The 18,161-nt window shown below is 41.9% G+C and overlaps 1 pseudogene; it reads right to left on the bottom strand.

Moving 5' to 3' along the window:
* Window positions 1-15,278: 15,278 nt before the first annotated feature.
* The window catches only part of LOC102844601, a 67,164-nt pseudogene continuing 64,281 nt past the window's right edge, over window positions 15,279-18,161 (bottom strand).

The following is an 18,161-nucleotide window of genomic DNA, read 5'->3' as shown; positions in this document are numbered from 1 at the left end:
CCCTTCCCAGTATCATGTCCTTCTCCAAGGAATGACCCACCCTAGCAACATGCCCAAAGTATGTGAGGCAAAGCCTCATCACTTTTGCCTCCAAAGAACACTCTGGCTGCACCTTCTCCAAGACATATCCATTTGTTCTCCTGGCCATCCATGAAATATTCATACCATTTTACTCCTCAATAATATGGAGAGGTCCCTAATTACAGATTTTACCAGTGCAATGGATCTCCTTATTTCCTTACTGCTGGTACCAAAGGTGCTAATTGTGGATCCAAGCAAGATGAAGCTGTTGACAGTTTTAATCTTCTTTCCATCCATCATGTCACTGCCCGTTGGTCCAGTGGTAAGGATCTTTGTTTTCTTGACATTGAGATACAATCCACACAGAAGGCTGCATTCCTTGATTTTCTGCAACAAGTGCTTCAATACTCTTCACTTTTAGCAAGCAAGATTGTGTCATCTGCATTATGCAGGTTAATGGGTCTCCTCCTAAACCAGATACCACACTCCTCTTTATAGAGTCCACCTTCTCAGATAATTTGTTCAGCATATATATTGAATAGGTATGGAGAGACAATACAACTCTGACACACTCCCTTCTCAGTTTTAAATCATGCAGTGTTCCCTTGTTCTGTTTGCACAACAGCCTTCTGGTCCAGGTATAGGTTATACATGAGCACAAACAAGTGCTCAGGGATTCCCATTCTTCTCAATGCCAACTACAACTTGTCATGATCCACACTGTCTAATGTCTTTGTCGAATCAATAAATCACAAATAGACTTTCTTCTGGTATTTCTTACTTTCTTCTAACATCAGCAATTATACCTCTAGTGCCATGACCTCTTCTAAATCCTGTTTGAACTCTTGAAATTTCCCAATCTATGTACTGTTCTAGCCATTTTTTTAATGATTTTCAGCAGTATTTTGCTTGCCTGTGATATTAATGATATTGTCCAACAGTTTCTACATTCAGTAGTCTTAGCTTAGTTTTAGCCTTCAGGTGCTTAAAATGATAATAACTTTGATATTTTCACACACATACATATTTGCAAACACCATAGCACATGCAACATGCGTTGCTGCAGCTAACCTACTTTTTGTCCAAGTTTGCCCTTTTTTCCAAGCAGATATGACCATGCATCTAATACGTGCTTGGAGAGGGGACTGTTAACTGAATTTTAACACTTCCTCACCCCTTGGCTTGGTTCACTTGTGTAGAGCACAGCTTGAAGTGTGATCTACATGGTAAATAAAGCTGTGCATACAAGATGCTCTGGGACCCCAGGAAGCAGAGTGATTTGACAGTACTAGGTTGGGGGTGCCATCCATGTCACTCTTCTCGAGGGAGATGTTTGAAATGACATCCCTTTCTCCTCATTGCCCTTTCTTACCACAAACTCAGTGGAAAACTTTAGCAAATGATGCATTAAACTTTGAAATTTACAATGCACTTTGCAAGTCTACTGTACCTTAATAACACCACACACCAAAAGGTTGGAGAGAGCTTCTTTTAAACATTTTATGAATTCATGACTCTGTACTCACAGTCTCATTCTCATTCTCAACCAGATACTTACAAACCCAAAAATTTACATATTTATATATAGAAATGCCACCCACCTCTATATCTAAATACATTTTAATATAACTTTGAGGAAATTTGTAGACCTGGCTACCTTGTCGCAGATTAATGAATATTTGGTTAGATGGAACTTGCTCTTCCTTGACAGATTTGCTCCTCCAAAGTCAAAAGCACGGGAGATGCCATAATTTTCATCATATTACATGGCCCCCTCAAAGCAGCCCAGGGAAACTGAAGAAGCTTCGGAAGTAGAATCAGATAGAATGAACTCTGGCCTTGGTGGGCAGCTGGCAGCTGAGACAAAAGGCGGAGACACTTGTGCCCTTTCCCCTCACATCTTTTGTATCGGAGGGTATTCTTGACTGTTTTTTAGTTTGATGGTATCTGTAACTCTATTCCTGGCCATTTTCCAGAACCACTGTAGCCTGCTCTGCTTGCACTGGAGGATCTGTAATCCCTGGGAACAGCCTTCCACCAATGCTTGATGGGTATGCATGTGTCATATACTCTAGCAACTTTGTCTTAGAGCAACTCGATCATTCTGGGCACAACTCAGATAAAGCCTCATGTCCTAGCTGGGGAGTTCTGGAGCCTGGGGGTGGGCATGATGTAGGAAGTAGTTAAAACAATAAATAGAATCAGAGAAAGCCTGACATTTCATTCTCTGTAGCTTGATGCCTTCTTTGAATGCCTAGAGTTTGCATTTCTCATGTGCTCACTTTCCCTGGGGAGTGTTAAGAGTGCTAGAGCTGCTAAGGGTCTGGGGATAATTTTGAAGTATGTGTTTTATACTATTTCCTTGTGTTTCTACAAGAGATTATGCTATGGCACTGCAGTGCAGAAACTAGCTTAATAACAACACACTTTCTGGTTGCCTTCTCTGCCCTGTGCCTCTTCCCTACTCCTGCACTGAATTTTCCAGTACCTGCAAAATAAATTTTTAGCACTTCAATCCTATCTCAAGTTTTGCTTTAGGAGAACCCAATTATGCCTCCCTGCATATTATAAAGACCCTTCTTCAAATTTTAGTTAAAATCATCTAATTGCTCTGATTCAAAGACGGTGGCCAGAACACTTACTAGAACTAATCTGCTTTTAAAAGGGCAAGTTTAAGACTCACATATTGAACCACATCCAGTATATTTTAAAATAGCCTTCTGAGGTGAATATGATTATCTCTAGTTTATAAATTATGGAGGCAAATGGAGGAGTTGAGAGTCAAGAAAGGGGAGAAGGAAATTCACAGACATTACACACCTAGATTCTGGATGTGTTAGATAATTTAAAATATCTTTTTTATTTTCAGCTAATTTCATTCTTACAAAAGACTTATGAAATTGAGACAAAGCATTTGTTAAAATTCTTCACCTTGCTTCTCCTAATGTCAACATTTTACAGTGCCAAGTATAAGAAATAGATTAAGAAAAATATTTGCATTTGTATGTAAGTTGGTATAAATTTAGTTATTTTTTAGTTCTACCTAGTGAAAGAGCTCTGCTGGCCTAGTGGTAAGAAGCTGTGCTGCAGTCCTGAAGGCACATGGTTGAAGTACACAAGCCGCTCCACAGAAGGATGGCCCCAAATCTCCTGTGTGATTAACCGCCTCTGAAAACCTACTGGAGGGTCAGGTACGGGTTGGTTCCAACTTGAGGGTACTCAACAACAACAATCCAATGAGAGCCTGGAAGCAGTGATACTAAAAGGACAATGAGCACATCTGTTTGTTGTTGCTGTTGTTAAGTGCCATTGAGTGACCTGTAACCCATAGTGACCCTAATGCACAGCAGCTCTGAACCCTGCCCTGTCCTGAGCCAGTCTCACTCATTCCGACCCACCAACCCCCATTACCCCAGTGCCCAAATACTGGTCTCTAAACACCATTCTTTGGTATAAGAAACCAGAGTTCTTTGATGAAGTGATTGATTTCAGGATTTAGACAGAGAAAAGACAGGATAAGCTAGTGACACTTGTAGAGTTGTTGAAAGAAAATAAAAGAACAGAACAGTCATTCTGGTGCAACTCTTCACAGACAAACCTGGAACAATATGAGCAACAAAATAAACAATGTTGAAATTGGATTTTAAACCAGAGTGCAATATATTCATTAAATTTTTTTTTTCATTTTTACAAAAATCTCATGGGGAGTTTATAAATTCTTAAAGTAAGTGGAAGAGTCAAGATCCAATACTGGTTCACATAATTAATTCCAAAACTTCCTAGTGTGCCAAAGAAAATAGAACCACTCTGTGATTTAAACTCTCACTTCTACTTTGGGTTGAAAAACACACGAGCCTTTCTCAAATGAAGGTGAATTCTATTTTCTTTTCCAGCCTTTCACTATTCCCAGCAAAACTGTAAGTCCCACAGCCCTTACACTGACCTTAAAATTGAGTCATTGTTTTGTTCACTCTACTTGGCCTAACTCAGAGGTCATTTGGCATGGGCATTACAAGAATATCCCTTTTCAAAGTCCACTGATTCCCGAGTTGTTTCAAAGCAACTCTTCCATTCTGGGCCATAACTCAGACTAAGTCTTAGGTCCTATCCAGGGAATTCTGAGGCAAGAGAGGGAGTTAAAATAAGAAGTAGGGAGGGCACAGGGGGTGGAAACTTGACATCCCATTCTTAATCACCACTCTGTGCCTTGATGCCTTTCTTGATAACATGAGTTCTGAATTCCTCATTTGTTCACATTTCCTGAGGGGCGGTGGAGAGAGCTGGGACACTCCACAGTGCTATAAAAATAACGAAGGTGATGAATGGCCCCAAACAGCAAAGAAAGGAAGAAATGGATTTTCCCCCCTCTTTCTCTCAGCTATAGATAAATTACATCTGTCGTGGCTGGGGCCATGGAGTTTTCTCGGTGATGGGGTCAGAGTGGCTCTCTGCCAGACCATCCCCTGCCTCCAGCAAAGGAACAAATCCTGCTGGCCAATTTGAACGAGAAAAAAGAGAAAGTAGAGGTCCAGTTCTCTTACTAAAAAGCCTTTAATCTCTAGGATGTAGAGACCTCTACCTCCATGTTCCTTCCTCATTGAGGGCAGAACAGACCTTTGGAACATAGAGCATCTGTCCTGCACTGTACCTATGCCATGGGTTGAGTGCTGGTTGCATTAGAGGCAGAGAGATGGACCTTAAATGGACTCTCTCCTTCCTTTGCATTGCATGATGGTTTTTGAGTGCTGACCCAGAATCAGTCTATAATGAAGCTCTGCTTGTTCAAACAAACAAGTGGTGATGTCAACCAACTATTCAAGCAAATATTTTTCCAGGTCGTTATTTCACTTAGGCCAAACCTAGGAAATCACCTAATCAGTAGATAAGGAAATGTGTTGCTTTGGGCAAGTCTGCTATGTAGGACCTCTCCAAAATACTGAAGAGCAATGATGTCAGTTTGAAGACTAAGGTATGCATGATTCAGCCCATGGTCTTTTCAATCACTTTCTCTGCATCTGAGAGCTGGACAATAAAGAAGGATGACATAAGAAGAATGTATGCTTTGAGTTGTGATGTTGGACTTCTGAAAGAACAAATGGATATGTCTTGGACAAGGTGCAGCCAGAGTCATCTTTGGAAGCAAGGATGGAGAAGCTTCTGCTCTCAGACTTTGGACATGTTGCTAGAAGAGGCTATTCCTTGGTAAGGGAAATCATGATCAGAAAAGATGAGGGTCAATGAAGGAGAGGAAGACCTTCAACACAATGGATTGACATGGTGACTGCAATAGTGGACTCCAATGTGTCAGAGATGATGAGGATAACATAGGATAGGATAGGATAGGATAGGATAGGATAGGATAGGATAGGATAGGATAGGATAGGACAGGATTCGAGTCTGTTGTTCATAGGGTCTCTATGAATTGTACTTGATCTAACAACAGCAGGCACCACCTTGACTCCTCTCTCTTTCTCACGTTCTAAGAACACTGGGATTCCATTTCTTCTTGACTCAATCTCTTTAACATCCTGTGTTTTTTATATTCCTGCTTTCCTCAGGTCTCATGCCTTTAAGCAGTCTTCTCTTCCTAGCTCAAATTGGTGAAAGAACTCTGAGATGGTTCCATAGTTCTGTTCTTGTCTTCTCTAATCTAGCCCTCTACAGAGGAGCACACATCAAAACGCTTACACACACACCCCTCCCCTGCCCCAGAAAGCAAAATATTTTTCACCATCCTACTGTCATGGAGATAAAATTTACATTCTTCTGCCTTAAGATTGTGAAGAGTGTGCAGGACCCAGTAAGGTTTATATCTGTTGTCCATGCGTTGCTATGTGTCACAGTTGACTTGAAGACACCTATCAGCAATTACATGGAATACATAATCTTGGATGGCCTGACTATTGCTCTTCTCTCTAACCTTATTCTTTCTTGATTGCTCTGCAAGTAACTCTAATTTCCAGAAGTACCGAACCTCTCTGTAAATTCCTAAGTCAGACTTGCTTTCTTTTGCCTTCACTAAGATATGTGAACCTACTTCTGTCTTCTTCTCCTAGGTGACTCCTATTTATCATAACTGACACGTCCGCTCCAGTGTCTCTCCTGAGGAGAAGGCTAGATTTAGAGACCTTCTTCTGCTATCATATGGGAGCTCCTTAGCATTAGTATCTAGCAATCTCCTGTTGTTGTTTAGTTATCGCCGAGTAGACGATGATTCGTAGCAACCTTCTGAACAACATCTGGAGAACCTTGGCCCTTTCCTCGCCTGCTGAGTCTATTGTTGCAGTCACTGTGTCAAGGCATCTCTTTAAGGACTTTCCTTTTTTTCCAGACCCTCTGTTTTTTTGCAGCATGATTTTTTTTTTTAAATAACTAGCCCCTCCTGATAACATGCCCAAAGTCGGTGAGACTTTACCTCTTTCCCTCTAAGGAGCACTGAAGTTGCACTGCCTCCAAGACAGCTTTGTCCTTTCAGTCACGCTTGCTGTATTCAATACTCTTCTGCCAGGTAAGTATGTATTCAATACTCTTAAACAGCATCACAATTTTTTCTCAGTCTTCTTTCTTCATTATCCATAGATAAAAATCAGTTGAAAATACCATAGGTTAGGTCAGTCACACCTTAGTTTTTAAACTGACTTCCTTGCTCTTTAGTACTTTACAAAGCAATGCCATAGACTCTGTGACATCTCCATAGAATTGTATCACCTACCAGACTCTCAGTTCTATGTAAGTGAACTAATTTACTGACCCAAAACATCAGCTCCATGATTAACATTCAGTTTCACAGATGAAGATATTGAGGCACAGAGGAGATAGGTAATGCTCCTAACATCACAGAGCTTCAAAGTGAAAGCCCGGCTTGAAGTTAGTGTGTATCTTGAGCACTGTGCTATGTCATGGGCACTGAGTGAATAGTGGGGAGTCTTACTTTCTCATAATTCTGTAGCTTTCCTTTCTGGAACTGCCTTCTTGTCACTGTAGCCAGAATTTTGAGATCTGAAAAGAAATTGAGAGGAGCAGAGGACTGGAAGACTCCCAGGGTGGTGCAAACAGCTGCTAAGTGAAAATTTAGAGGTCTGAGTCTGCCCTGCAGTGTGGCAGAAGAAAGGTTGGGTAATCTGCTTTTGAAAAGCCAACTACTGAAAATCCTATAAAAGCTCTCTTCTGACACGCAGGAGGTTTCTATGAGTCAGTGTTGACTTGATAGTAACTGGGTTTTAAATAGGTTGGCAAGCTTTGCTTTCTTATTTTTGTAACGGAAGATTTACTGGAATACAGCCATGATGATTTGTTTACATAGAGTCGTTTACTGCTCGAGTGTCATAGGGACATTCATTGTGACAGAGACTCTATGACTTGTAAAGCCTAAAATCTTTTTACCGTGTGTCCCTTTAAGGAAAAAAAATTGTCAGCCTTCAGTTGTTGTTGTGTACCATCAAATTGAGAATGACTCATAGCTGACCCTCCAGTAAGTTTTCAGAGGCAGTAAATTCCATGGACGTTGATTGCCCATCTTTCTCCTGCTTGCCTTTGGATTGGCAGCATGATTCCTTACCACTTGCCTGGTGGTAAGGAGGTGCACTGCCATCCCAAAGGCATGCAGTTCGAATCTACTAGCTCTGTGAGGGACAGAGGGGCAATCTCCTCCTGTGTGGTTAAACTGCCTCTGAAAATCCACTGGAGTTTCAGTAATGAGTCAGTTCCAACTCAGTGACACACAACAACAACAGGCAATCAGATCTCCCTCACCTTCAGGAGACAGGTCCATATATCTACTATGGAGTGGAGCTAGGACAGCGATACAAACCTTTCAGACTCCAGCAGCTCTTCATCAGTTCTTAAAGTATCTCTTGTATAGCAGGTTTTAGGATCGACAAAAAAAGGCAGCATAAATATAAAATGAATTAAGGAGGGAAGTAACAGGAGCTCGGGTGGTCATCTCATTTTCTGCCCAGCCTCCCTATTAATGTTTTCCATGTTCCGTGTGGTATTTTAGCTGAGATTTTGCCATTGCATCTTAGACTCGACCAGCTTGTAAAGCCTGGCTCCTCCCATAACATCTGTTCAACCTCCCGTCTGGGGCTGGCCCATTCCCCTTCATCAGGTGCCATGATTTAAAGCCCACTTCTCCTCCAACATCCTTCTTCTTGGTGACCACTCCACACCAGCTTCAATGTCACAGATGGAGTTGACCATAAAAGCACATTGGTGGATGGAATGAAGGAAGGGAAGAAAGATAAAATTCCCAGTGTGGAAAAGATGTGTGTGTGTGTGTGTGTGTGTGTGTGTGTGTGTGTGCGCACGCAAGCACGCGCGTGTGTGTGTGTGGCAGGTGGAAGAGGGGGAAGACTTTTCAGAGAGGGAGAGAGGGCAAAGGTTTCTATAAAGGAGGGTTGTGTGGGGCTGCCAGCAACCAGAAGTGTGATTTAAAATCAATTTCCTGGCCAAGAAGAATCACTCTTGCCAGGGTAAAATATAATGTGAAATAAGAAAGAAAGGCAAGCTCAAGTCCTGCCACAATGTGCCTCAGGCTGTCCTGCTTATGAAACAAATAACTTTCTCCCTTCGCAGCCAGACTGACTCTGTTATCATAGCCAAGGCAGAGGCTAGGTGCAGCCAGCTGTGGTCACCAGCTCAGGGATGTGAGCTCAAGAAGGCTAAGAGACCCCCAAGGCTGCCTTGGCTCTGCGTGTGAATGGCTCTAACATCTAACCATCTAGGGTACCAGACTGATTGTACGCATTGGTGTTTAATCCTGACACAAGTCAGAAGATTTTGGTTGCAAATGACAGATTCAGCTCTGTTTGTTAAGGTTCAAAGGGGCTCTTTTGAATCTTGGGCTAGGCATGAGTGGAGTTAAGTATCAGATGCTTGAATGGTGCCAGGACGTGTTTATTGTCTCTCTGAATGCCAGTTGAATTCTCCTAGTTGGGATTTCCTCACACGGCTGAGGAGCCATGGGCATCAGTCCAGGTTTCATCAGTGTTATTGCCCACTGCCTTAGAGTAGGTCCTTGACTCATGACCACCCCATTCACAACACACCAAAAGGCAGCACGATCTCAGGAGCAGTTGGGAATCAGATCATTGTGAGGCATAGGCTTTCTACTGATTGCTTTTCAGAAGTAGATTTCTAGACATTGCTTCTTAATCTGTTATAATCTGGAAGCTCTGCTCAAATCTGTTCGGAATAATAGCAACATACAAGCTTTTGCTGGCAGATGAGTGGTGACTGTGGATGAGGCATATTGTCTGGGAATAAAATCTGAGTCTCCTGCATGATATGTGAGAATTGTATCACTGATGTATTAACATCCTCATTTTGTCACATGAGAGGAAAACACTCTATTCCCTTGCTTTCAATGTGAGAAATCTCAAGGAAGAGCTCTGATTTTCTGGCTCAGATTTGTATCCTCTGGAGCAAAATCAACCCCAAAACCTGTTCCCATCAAGTAAATTCTAACTTAGAGTGATCCCATATCACAGAGTAGAACTGCTCCATAGCCTTTCCAAAGTTGTAATTTTTAAAGAAGCAGACTAGTTTATCTTTTTCCTGTGGAACATTTGGTGGGTTCAAAGTGTCAACCTTGGAGTTAGCAGGCAAAGATTTAACCACTTTACCATCAGGGCTGTTCTGTTGCAAAGCCGCATTCAAACTAAGTGAATGAGGTTGAGGAGAAATATGACCTCCAAAGAATACTCTAGAACCTCAACAAGAAAAAGGAAATAATCCAGTCGCAAAATGGCACAGGTTCTGAACAGACACTTCACCATAGAAGACAGTCAGATGGCAAACAAACACATGAAGAAATGTTCAAAATCTCTAGCTATCAGAGAGAGGCAAATCAAACTAACTATGAGATATCATCTCACCTCAGCAACAACAGCAAAATTCAACACAGTAACAAACAACAAATGCTGGTGAGGTTGTGGAGAGATTGGAACCCTTACTCACTGCTGGCAGGAGTGTAAAATGGTGCAACCACTTTGGAAAGCGGTTTGGTGTTTTCTCAAAAAGTTGGAAATAGAAATACCATTTGACCCAGCAATTCCACTACTAAGAATATACTCTAAAGAAACTATAGCTGCCTCCCAAAGAGATATATGCACATTCATGTTTATTGGTGCATTATTCACAATACCAAAGAGATGGAAGCAACCTGGCCTAGAAAACAACGTATTCGAATTTTGTAAATAAACTAATATAATAAAACAAAACAACCCCTCCCCTCCAAAACCCCCAAATGAATGGATAGAAAAACTGGTATATTTACACAATGGAATACTATGCAGTACTGAAAAACAAGCAACTCATAAAATATTACACAAAATGGGTGACCCTGGAGGATATTATGCTGAGTGCAATATTTCAGTCCCAAAAGAATAAACACTGCATAGTGCCACTGTTATAAAACAAGACTGGTATGGAGATTGGGAGGAAGCTAATAAAAGAAGAGATAAATGATCTACACTGCATTGGAACAGATGAAAGGAAAGAACTGTTTAAAAGGAATATGTGATTACACATTATTTGTATGACAAACGTCTAGAATAAGAGGTGCACAGCAAAGTAAACTGGGGTGGGTGAAGGAGGAAATTATGCAACTATGAATGAATTTATTTTTTTAAAGTGAACTTGGGGGAGGCAGGGAGGAAAATGTACAACAATGAATGAATGAAAAAAATCCAACTTTTCTGTAAATTTTTGTTAAAACCATAATAATTTTTATAAAAGTGATCCTAGAAGAAGGAAGCATTCTGCTGCCTGCCCATCATTATTCTGACATTAGCCCTAACCCATCCCAGCATTCCAGCCAGCAATGATGTCCTGTCCTTGGGTCTTGAAAGAGATTCCCAAATTCACTTCCACCTTCACTCATTTCTATATCCTTTTTTCTCCCTTCTGCTTCTTGCCATCTGACTTCTGGTCTCATTGTGCCACACATAAAAAAATATTCTTCCTTGAAAGTTATAGCAAGTTGAATCATTAGATAAAGGGCATGATCTTTCTGTTGGCCTCTTTGAAGGGTTCATGTGGCTATTAACAGCCTGCCGCTGTGGGATATCCCCATGTCTTTGTATTTAGGAAAATGTACTTCTTGGTTTATTCCATCCTATAATTTGTAGATTCTTCCCCAAAGTTTATTTTTCTCTTTTATTCATCAAAGAACTTTCCCTTGTTAAAATTTTATTAATTTGGAGCCACATTAATATAAGCCTTCTGAACAGGAAAAAGAAGATGATATTTTTGCTTTGTAGAAAGACCCCACCTGTAGTGATAGTCTCAGTTCTGGCTGATGTGTTTCTAAAGGAACATTGAAAACATAATGTGCATCTAAGACAGAAGGAAATTCAGTCCTGGGTCATACTAAAAAAAAATAAAATATAAGGAATATAAATATTTAAACTGGACAAAAGAACCACTTTAGAATGTGAGCAGACTGTTTTTAGACGACTGTTGACTTCATAATTCCAGGGATGATGTGGGTGTGGGCCTTAGTACAATATTAGGTTACAGGGAGGCAAATTTCATCTCTGTGTTCTCAGTGTTAGCCTAAGCTTCATCACTGAAATTAGGGCAGTGACTAAGCTGGGAAATACGCAGGTAGAGTCCGAGCAGAATTATTCAGCATGTAGTTATTATTATGTGCTGTCGAGCCACTTGTGACTCAGCTCTGAAATCTGCTCTATCCTGAGCAAACACTTACTGTCTCTAACACACATACCTTCATTGTCCTGTTAACTGAGTCAATCTAGCTCATCCAGGGTCTTCCTCTCTTGTGTTTTCCCTCCACCCTCCCAAGTATGATGTTACTCTCTAAGGACTGGTCCCTTTTGGCAAAATGCCCAAAATATGTCAGATGAAGCCTCAGAATCCTTGCCTCCGAGGAGTAGACTTGTTTTACCCCTTCAAGGATGAACCTGGTTTTTTTATTCTACAGTTCATAGTATATTCAATACTCTTCTCCCGCACCACAGCTCAAAGGCATCAATTCTCCTTCTGTCATCCCTAGTCATTGTCCAGCTTTCTGATGCATAGCAAGTAATTGTGAAAACCATGGTCTGGATCAGGCACATCTTAGACTTCAGGCTGACATTGTTGCTCTTCAGTACTCTGGAGAGGTCCCTGACAGCAGTTTTTCCAAGTGCAATTTGTCTTTTGATTTCCTGACTGCTGATGCCAAGAGTGTTGATTGAGCCAAACAAACTGAAGTTGCCTATCATGAAGCTGCCAATTGGCCCAGTGGTGAGAATCTCTGACTTCTGGATGTTGAGCTTCAATCTATATTGAAGGCTGCAGTCTTAGACCTTTTGCAGTAAATGCTTCAGGTCCTCCTCAGTTTCAGGGAGCAGAGTTGTGTCATCTGCATAATGCAGATTGTTGATGAGTCTTCTTCTAAACCTCATGTCACATTCCTCCTCATAGAGCCCAGCCTCCTGGATAATCTTCTCTGTATATAGATTAAAAAGGTATGGAAATAAGACACATTCTGTCCCTTCCTCACAGTTTCTGACATAATAAATCACTGTGTCCATCCGTCCAGTTGAGGGCCTTACTTTCTTTTGCTGACCCTCTACAGCTTCAGTTTGCTTTAGCTCCACAATCAACACTCTTGGTACCAGCAGTCAGGAAATTAAAAGACGAATTGCACTGGGAAAGTCTGCTCTCAGGGACCTCTCCAGAGTACTGAAGAGCAACGACGTCAGGCTGGAGACTAAGATGTGCCTGATCCAGGCCATAGTCATTACAATTACTTGTTATGTATCAGAAAGCTGGACAATAACTAGGGATGATAGGAGAATTAATCCCATTGAGCTGTGGTGCTGGAGAGTAATATTGAATATATTAAGCACTGCTGAGAAAACCCCAGGTTTTCCCTAGAGAAGGTGAAGAAACCATGCTGCTCTTTGGACGCAAGGATTCTGAAGCTTCATCTGCTGACATGCTTTGCGCATATTACAAGGAGGGAGCAGTCCTTAGAGAGGGACATCATGCTTGGGATGGTGGAGGAACAGCACAAGATGGATTGAATCAAAGACTTGGTTAATGGGAGTAGGTTGTCAGAGACAATAAGCTTGGCACAGGATAGAGCAGGGTTTAGGGCTGTTGAACGTAGGGTTGCTATGACTTGTGATGGCACATAACAACAACAATAACTACTACCTTTCCAAGTATGATGTCCCTCTCCAGTGAAGCATTATCACACCTGTTTCCAAGGAGCACTCTATCTGCACTTTCTCCAAGACATATTTGTTTGTTCTGGCAGTCCATAAGATATTCGGCACTTTTCTCCAATATCACAGTTAAATGGTATCCATTCTTCTTCTGTCATCCTCATTCATTGTCCAGCTTTCAGATGTATAGCAAGTTATTGAAAAGATGACCATGGACTGAATCGGGCACACCTTAGTCCTCAAGCTGATGTCATTGCTCCCCAGTAATATACTAATGTATGATGTGCTCTGTGACACAAGGGCCTAATTCCAGAGCATCCCCTAGAAAGGACCCCCAAGAACCTTGCTTGCAAGCCTCAGTTCAAGGTCCTTCTCACGTTACACTCAGCCTCTGTGATCCAGCCTCTGCTGTGCTCTCTGTGCCATCTCCTATCAACTTCCTCACATACCCAGTACTGTGGCCATCTCTGGGATGCCCTTCTAAGTTCTAAGCACATTCCTATGGCCTTTTTGGTTGAGTGAAAGCTAGCACAGTTTTGAGCACCAGATAAAGGCTGTGAAATGTCTCACTGTTCATGCAAAAGAACCAGATAAAATTCAAACCAATGTGCCTCATGTGTAGCCACCACCCACCCATCAGTAAGGGCTTTCTGGCTGCTTGGTGCTGAACAGGTCTTAGTAAACCTTCTAGATTTAAGATGGAGTGAAAATGAACACTTAGCTATTTATTCCCCAGAATCAATCATTGAGAGAAAAAAAAGTCATGGCTCACACTTATTCAATCTACAACCCGCTGTGGAGTCAGCACAGAAATAGGTTGTATTTTGTGCTTGAGATCATCATGAGTTGAGGGTTGCAGTGACTTAGGACCCTACTCAATGGCAAGTAACCATAGTAGCAACAACAGCTTTGACCAGGCACCATGTTGAAGCCAGGAGGGGAAGAGAGGGAGAGAGAGACAGAGAGTCAGACAGATCCTGATAGATGCTCCTCCTGCCTCTGGCTGCCTCAAGAACTCAGCCTGTTGTAAGAAAGGGACAAGAGCCTCCACTGAGGCCAATAAACGGGAAATTAGTTTAAAACGTCTGTATGCACAGAAAATACTCAAAGACATAATATCTAGAGAGCATGGGTTTTATTTCTTTTTTCCCCCACCATAAGGAGATTTACTTAAGTCTATGTGTGTTGGTTGGGGAGGGGGAGTTGCAAATTCATCCTATTTTTCCCAACTTGTCATCCCTCCCCACTAACCAACTTGTGACACATCTGAGCTCAGAAGGGCGAGGACTCGCTCTGGAGGAAATTCATGCAAAGTGTAGATGGGTGCAGAGGGGATGTGGAAGGGGGCATGGGAGAGTCTCTTCACATTTAAAATGTGAGTTTATGGGCTTTGTCTTTTTTGCCTGCTGTTTCCTCCTTGTGCAGCTTACAATTTTATTTTCAGGAATAAAAGTCAGTGGCAGCTGATGTGGCCCTTCGGAGTTGGAGGCAATAACCATTGTGGGCAGTGCAGCCTAGAAAATAATAATAATAATAAGGCAGCAAAAGGGAAGACAAGCTCTTTGAAGGTGGTTGATGAATGACTGTAGAGTCCACAGCTCCATTTTCCTCCTCCCCAAACACAACACCACACACACACACATACTCTCTCTCTCTCTTTCTCAGATTTCTGGAAGCCCAAAGCAAATTTCAACATTGACAAAAATACAATGTTAGAAAGAGATGATGCAAAGAAAAATAAACCAATGAAGTTCTTCGCAGGGTTCCTGAAATTGGAAAACAAAAACAACCCCTGGACTAAGCAGATGGCATAGGAGGAGGAGGGAAGAGAGATGAAGCTCTCATAGCCTCTATTTTGCCATCCCCAGAGTGGGATGATGGGCATACCTGCCTCAGATTGTTGAGTGGTTTAAATGAGATGGCACGTGGCAAGTACCCAGCTCAGAACTGGAACATGATTTAAGATAAAACCAAGCCAAGACAACAACCAAAAAAACCCCAAACCAGTTGCTGCTGTCCAGTCAATTCCAGTTCATGAGAATCCTGTGAAAGCAGAACTGGGCTCCATTGCAATTCCTCTCAGTGGCTCATTTTCAGAAGTTGGTTGACAGGTCTCTCTTCCAAGGTATCCATGGGCCGATCAGATCTCCCAAACATACCATGTATGTCCAGTTCTGCTTCCAAAATAGTAGACCCTTTTTATGGAAGAGAAAACCGAGAAGGAGAGATCAAGTCACTTGGGCGAGGTTATATAACTAGCAAGTGGGATTTGATGTCTCTCTCCAAGCTTACCTTCGTGGTAGAATTCACTCTTTGTGACCAGGATTGCCCCTGAGCATTTCACCTGCCTGTTCCTTCTGCCTGATGCTGTATCCACATTTTCCAAGCCAAAGAGCTGATTTCGTTTAAGCAGCTCTGTAGTCTTTTCTAACTTTTTTCCTCCTCCCCAACCTGGAAGAATCTTGGCCTTGATATCTTTTTCCAGAGACTGGGCCAGGTTCCCCAAGATCCCCAGGGCCCTCTTGTATTTAGGAGGAGCCTTGGCTCTTCTGTAACACTGAGTTTGGGGGTGAAAGTGAAACACTGAGACAGCTTCAAGAGAGTTTTCTGGAAGCTACGCTCAACTAGAATGCCCTTCTTGGCCAGGTGCCAGGGCTGTCTCTCAGGTTCACATCTACCCTGCGGTGAGAGCTACATTCTGGCTCTTGTTGCAATGTATACATGTGTGTGGGCTGTGTTTCATTCATGCCAGAATCTGACACACAGGCAGAAATTTTGTAGCAAGCATATGGCTGGAAACCCTCAGATAACGTGCTCTGTGGGGTCCCGTTTTGAACCAAAAATTTGAGTGAAAAACTAAAAAAAACGTAAATAAGCAAAGAAATGAAGGCTAGATACACACAGAAGAACCTTTGGTTTCCAAATATAGAACTCTGTGTGTGTGTGCGCGCGCATGCGTTTCTCTAAGTGTGCTTGGGTGGACATGTTGAACTATGTCTGAGTGTGTGACCATGTGTAAAGGTCATTGCCACTTTGTATTATGAGATGCATGAAGTCTGAGTGCTACTGTGTACCTATGAATAGGTGAATGATTTCAGTGTGTGTTCCATGAGCAGGCCTGAATGTGAGCATGTAAGTGCTTACATGCATTGTTTTCATGAACACAGACTAGCTTGTGAATATTATGTATGGATGGTGAGGAAAAATAAGTTAGAACTGTGCAGTAAAAGTATCTCTGTGAGAAGTGACAGAGTTAATGATTGTTTGCATCTAGTTCTGAGTTTGGATGTATGTGCAAATGTGTGTGACCATGTGGGCATGCATGAGCTTCCACGATTCTGTGAAGGCTCTGGATAAATGCACGCAAAGTTACCTCCTCCATCCCTGTTTGCAGAGCCTGGTGTTTTATGACTGAGCCTCCCGGGCACAATTTAGATGATGCCCAAACAACCAGGCCATTTACTGAAAGACACTGACAGATGGGCCACAAGTTCCACATATCCCCACCTTACTGGTTGTGTGGCTAGATTTAGACACTTCATGTGGCCACTGTACTCCTAGTGGCATTCTACCAAGTCTTGGCGTCTTGGAAGTCACTGTACACACCAGATCCATGAAAATTATTCCATCGTAGCATGTGCCTCCTGGTAATCGCGTGCCTAAATTCATTCTGAATTTGCTCATTAGATTGGAGGCCAGAAGTCTCACTTCTCCATTGCTACAGGAAGCAGCACCTTTTTGTTTTCCAATGTAGCACACGTTTCTTGGACCATATGTAATGCATTTTACAAAAGGAGGTGATTTTCTTTCATTTAGGGATAAGATAGAAGGGGTGAGTTTAAAGGAACCCAGACAGTAAGAACATGAAGTGGAAGGAAGTGATGGGAAGGAACAATGTCATTTTCCAAGAAAGAATCTGGTCAGTGGTTGTTCCCAAAGCTGTCATTGTTGGTTATAAAATGCTTCCAGCTACATCATTGAAGGTTAGTCGCAGAACAATCCTGGGCAGCAGTAGTGTTGACATTCTATAGGTGATAAATCTGAGACTCTTAGAGGCTAAGTGACTTGTCTAAGGTCACATAGCCATTAAAATGCTGGAGCTAGATCAACGTTTGGGAACAAAGCTCAGTCTCTGTACTAAATGTATGATCTCTGTGGAAAAGCCCTCACAGCTTTTAGGAAGTCGTAGGTAACCTGATATGTCACCAGACACATTCACGTTCGCACTCAAGCCTTGGTCTTTGCTTCCATATCCATTTCCATATACCCTGGTCATCACGACTTTAATTGTGGTACACTTTCTTCAACTCAGGGTAAACAATCAAGACAAAAAACCAAGTTAAGATCTTTTAATGATAAAGTTTCTGTGGGCCTAATATGTGCCATCTATTATGAGCATGATATAAAAAAAGTGAAATATCTTAGTCACGAAAGGACAAATATGACATTAGCACCACTGTTACAATGCAGGTCTGACATGGGGGATTGGCAAGAGAATAGGATAAGAGAGGATAGATAATGAACATTGCATTAGAATGGATGGGGGAAAGAACTGTTTAAAAGGAATATATGATTAGGCATTATATGTACAATAGCACAGAATAAGAGGTACATTACAAAGAGGACTGGGGAAGCAGGGAGGTAATTGTGCAATAATGAATATATATATCTGGGAGAAGGGGAGGGAAAGGAGGGGAAAGGAGAGGGGGTAAAATGTGCAATAATGAATGAATGAAAATCTAACTTTTCTGGGCCGATACTCCGTCCACTTTCCTTGGAATATTATGCTGCATTGAAAAACAAGGAACTCATACAATATTATTGAAAATGGGTGACCCTGGAGGACATTATGCTGAGTGAGGTATATCAGTCACAAAGGGACAAATGCTATATGGTGCCACTGTTGTAGAATGAGGCTGACATCAGGGTGGGGGTAAGACTGAGAAAAACTGGATGAAATAT

Source organism: Elephantulus edwardii, unplaced genomic scaffold (genome assembly GCF_000299155.1).
Source record: "Elephantulus edwardii isolate Elephantulus edwardi_28Jun2011 unplaced genomic scaffold, EleEdw1.0 scaffold00049, whole genome shotgun sequence".
Classification (NCBI taxonomy): domain Eukaryota; kingdom Metazoa; phylum Chordata; class Mammalia; order Macroscelidea; family Macroscelididae; genus Elephantulus; species Elephantulus edwardii.
Note: the sequence above shows the minus strand (reverse complement) of the source record. Positions and strands in the feature narration are given on the sequence as shown.